Below are 4,914 nucleotides of genomic sequence, written 5' to 3' on the forward strand. Positions count from 1 at the left end.
TGTGTGTGTGTGTGTGTGTGTGTGTGTGTGTGTGTGTGTGTGTGTGTTCGTTCATACCCAAGTAAACAGCATCTTCCCTTATGCTGCTTCACTGGGAGCTGTGTAATGTTTAATTTATCACATTTTCTGAAGCAGTTCTCGTGTGTATAGACACATTTTAATCAGCCTGACTTTATTTTAGAGGATGAGGTGCTTCTTAATTTTAACAGGGACTTCTCACCCACCCACAGCTTAGCAGTACTGTATATGAATATACAAGATGGATAACAACCATCTTTTTAAGTACATGATCTTGATCTTTTTTTGGGGCCCAGCTTATCCGCTTCCAATAAGTGGAGTGTTTTTTTTTTTCTTCCAGCTGGCATGCATGGATTCCTTACCACAGGAGTGTTTAGCTGTGTACAGTACATGTGTGTTTCTGTGACCGTGCACAGGCATATGCTCCGTTCCCCAGCACGCCTTCACTGCCAACACCCAGTTCACCAGGGGGCTTCGCTCTCCCCTGTCTCTGCGATGTGAGATAACGTAATCTCTTGATTAGAATACTCATTACGTGAAATGAGGTTTTCTTATTCACTCACTCGTGTTATTATTTCCTGACCGATTGTATCAATATGAAAGGCCCTCGTCCATCCCTCTCCCTCCTGCCATGTCTCTCATCTCTTGCTTGTTCTTTCGCCTCCCTTCTCTCCAATTTCCCTTCAGCATCATTCCTTGCCGTCTCTGTATTGCAGTCTCTCAATTTCCCAACACATACATTGTGCATACCCCTCTTGCTCCATGCAATTTCCTTCTCCATCTCATTATCTCGCTTTCTTTTCCCCCCTCACAACTCCCACACACTCTTTCACCTCCTTCGCTTAGCCCACTCAGTCTGAGAGAGTCGCCTATCAGCAATGAGATCGTTTAAATTCCTACAGCTCCCACAGTCAAATTTTATAGGACGCTGAGTCCTTATCTCACCTTAAGACCCCCAAAGGGGCAGGAACCTTCTCAGTAGTGGTCAAAATGTGCTTGCGATCTTTGTTAGTCCCTCAACTACAGTAACAGTTCTTATTGCACCTCACTGCAGTTCACATCTTTGACATGTGCAGAAACCTCTCGGTACGTTGTCCCCCCCCCCCCCTCCACACACTTTGAGAAGTGGAGATACCAAGTTGACCTTTCCACATGACACACCAGCAGACAGATGCTGGAGCCGAGAGAAACACGGGGGTGCACCCGGTTACCGGCTTTGGCACAGAAACGGCCGCTCGTCAACGTGTGGCTGAGGCTTAGAATGGGGAGTAAGTCAACACGCTTTGAAAGTCCAGATTCATGTAATGGTTCTAATCCCCGCTCAGGAATGCTGGGGATGCTTCTGCTGTTAATGTGAGTGTGGAGGTATTGATTCAAAGCATAGAGGACCGGATGATAATCGGCGGTATTGATGCTGGAAAGGAGTGTTTTTTTCGAGGTTACTTCGCCATCGTCTGCTTTCTGTAGAGTGTGTGTGTGTGTGTGTGTGTGAGTATATCTATTGATTATTCACACCATTATTGAATTTCCATTTCTAAGTGCACACCCTAGTGCGTGCCTTTGCTACGCTGTTCCCTATATCCATGATTGCCTTTTCCCTTTTTCCATCAGGAACTTTCCAGTTCTTCAAAGCAGACTGCCGTATCAAAGAAATCACAGTGACCATAAATGATTAATGCGCTTCTCTTTTCTCTTAAAATACCAATATAGTCGCATCTGACAGTCTTGTCAGCCCGGCAAGTTTAATGCGATGTAAATGTTTGTCAAAACATTCGGTGCCAGGAAAGAAAATCCACAAATTTCATTTTTTGAATCATTAAAAAGATAGAAGTCACAAATGTGTTGTCAGGTAATTGGGTAACACAGTTCGTAAAAGATCACAGTTCATAATCCTCTCTTTGAATTCTTCATTTGGACCACCCAGTGGGGTTGTAACTTACTGTGTCTTTGCCACAGAGTGTCGCCGGCTACTGACGCTCATCACCTCTTGGCCTTGTCGGCCGTTCGGTTTGAGGCGCGCCAGTTTGCTAATTAGCTCGGCATTTGCGCATTCCGCGAGGATTCGTGACCGGGTGACCGCTCGCCGGGTCCGTCGTCTGCTGCTAGTGTGTGACCGGAGTGCAAACCCCACTTTTTAATGAGTGGCTCCCTCTCTGCAGACGAGGGACTTTGAGCCCGCAAAATATGGATAGATGCCAGCTATCTGCCTTTTGCCTAGATCACAGAAACGTCACCAGAGAAGCGGAACTTAAGTGTATTAACTTTAATTTTCTACTGTAGCCAGAGATGAGAAAGCTTTCTTGATGTGGGCTCCGAATAAAGAATGACGTTTTGACGTGTGGGGCCCTGTCTCTGCTTCAGAGTGCGCTTGGTGGCACTAACCAACTGACTGAGGATTCATTTAACACATTGCTTCCATCCGTCTCAAACAGAAACTTCTAATATTCTCTCCTGGTTTTTATGTGGTTCTGATCTCATCCCTCCACGACCCCCCCATAACGTTTAAACTCCCCTCATGAATCCTGTCATTGCCATTGATTAACCGAGACAAACGTGTATATACTCGTGGCTTAACTACGCAGTGCCTTCTCTCGGCTCATCAACGGAGTGAAAACGAGGCGAATTGAACTGCCAGCGAGCAGCCAGTAGACAATGATCTCTTTTAATTAGATATGAAGCACAGACATCGCGACGTTGTTCTCGCCCCAACATTTTAATCAACGTGTCACATTTATTCTGCCTTCCAAAGCGCCGTCACATTTACATATCGCTGGAGCGCGGTGGAGTCTCCCATCCACCATGGACTCTTGTCTCTCAGCAAACCTCCCCCCCCACATCCCACGTATATTCACTACATCAAATCACTGGAGAGCCGGAGACTTAATCAACCGCTCATGTATGTTTTTGCAATCATTTCCTTGACTTGCGCTTAATGACTTGCGTTGCGAAAGAGAACACGATAGCATGTCCTGTGTGCTCTTGGAGGATCATCAACATGTATTGTTTTCGGCACGGATGCTGCGATGCAACCGGACGAGTCGGCGAATTCAATACATCAATGTTCTCACATACTCTCAGAGATGCTCGGTGCCGTTTTCACGACAAATAAGTGAACTCAATGGCACTTAAAAACATGCTGAACTGTGTTTACTGTACGGTTACAATGAATAGAATTCAGATGAAGGCTACACTTGACTACAGCCTCAGTGAGCAACAACCATAGTGGTACTGTCAGTAATACTGTCAGTGGTCTGTATGTTCAATCAGTGTTGTCTTCTCTTTTGCTATTCAGATAAAATACAGTAATTAATGCCCTTTCAACACATTCAGTGCTATTTAGAGTCTCGGAGAAAAAAACCGATTCAACTCTCACATCTTCTTGATGGATAGTATCCATAGAAACAACATTCAAACTCCTCTGTTGTTCCTCTTCCTTCTTTGTTTCAAGCAATAAATACACAAAAAAGGAACGTGTTGGGGACACGGCAAGGACACAGAGAGGAATGAAATGGGTTCCGGTGAACACATCTTCCTCTCCCTCGTCAACAAGATGGCCTTCAAAAGATGGACTAGACGCGGTGCGCTCCAGGTGGGAACCCCCCTGCTGGTTAGCCGTAGTTCAGTACTGTGGGAGCAGTCTGTGGCCGGAGCTCTGTCACAACTTGCGACGTTTATTGAAGTTTCTGGAACACGATCAATACGAGGCCGCGTGAAGAACACTCTCTTTGACGGCCAAGGACACTTCGGGCTTTGACTCCCAAGCTAGCAGCGAGGGACACCCGTCAATATGTTTTGTGACAAGACACCAGCCGAAGGGATTCAAAGGGAAAACAGCCGATTTCAATGAAGCGCCGAGTGTGTTCGAGACTGAATAAGAAGCAGGGGATGGAAACGAGGAAAGGGAAAATTAAGTGATATTTGTTTCTTCAATTTTAGCCAATTGACGGCAGAGTTCATCCAATGACAAGTGCGCACCTGCAAAGCCTGGAGTGATGCTCTCTTAATTGCACTGATTTGTTGGGCGTTAGGGCCCTAATGGACAGAATGGAGGACGAGGATACAGAGTGACATCAGGACACGTGGTTTGGAAGAAATGAATAGGAGTGCTGATGATGACTCACAAAGATTTTTTTTTTTTCCTTTTTATTGTTAATGGAAGTTGGCACTCTACGCAGTGGACTGATTTAAGTTTGGGACGAGACCCAAGACATTCAAGCGCCGAACACTTTTGGTTGGTTGGTCGGTTGATAGAATTACACGAAACAGTTGGTGATGGAAATGATTGTCTTTGTTAGGGGAGCTCTTGGGAGAGACGTGAGTTTTGCATGTACACACATACACACACACACACACACTGGAGCTTAGTATCTGGTGTGAAGAGCCTAAGATAGTGTTTTGGGGAACTCATCAGGATATTTCCATGTTTAAGGTCCAGATCTGTGACCTGAACTGATCAAACAAAGAAGGAAATATGGAGAGAGACATTACTTTGTTTTCATGTTGTACTACCTGCACTACCGTTAGCCTTCCTCTGAGATCAGAGCCAGCTTCAGCAGACGTATCGATGCTTCAGGCCTTTACTAAATTAGATATGGTTCCATTTGGAACCGAGCTCTAGGGGCCATCGGTAATTATTTTGTGATCCATTGAATTTGTTTATTTTGTTCGTGTGTGTGTGTGTGTGTGTGTGTGTGTGTGTGTGTGTGTGTGTGTGGGCTGTTCTGCATTGATGTGACGCTCTGGGTGCAGACACTGAGCGAACTCTTTGTTTTCCCTTTTTGTGTTTTGCCTTTTGTGCCCCCGTTGTCTCCTAATTACCGTTTTGCTTCCGTCTTTCATTCTGTCTTATTCCATCTTTCGGCCTCATATCTTTGCAACACAATACTCTGTCATCCC

The 4,914-nt window shown here is 45.4% G+C and overlaps 1 protein-coding gene across 1 annotated transcript in view; it reads left to right on the top strand.

Annotated features, from left to right (window-relative positions):
• exoc4 (exocyst complex component 4) overlaps positions 1–4,914 on the top strand; it is a 92,847-nt gene that overhangs the window by 14,579 nt on the left and 73,354 nt on the right. The gene's annotated exons all lie outside the window — the stretch shown is intronic.

Source organism: Anarrhichthys ocellatus, unplaced genomic scaffold, assembly GCF_004355925.1.
Source record: "Anarrhichthys ocellatus isolate YVR2014 unplaced genomic scaffold, GSC_Weel_1.0 scaffold21, whole genome shotgun sequence".
Taxonomy (NCBI): domain Eukaryota; kingdom Metazoa; phylum Chordata; class Actinopteri; order Perciformes; family Anarhichadidae; genus Anarrhichthys; species Anarrhichthys ocellatus.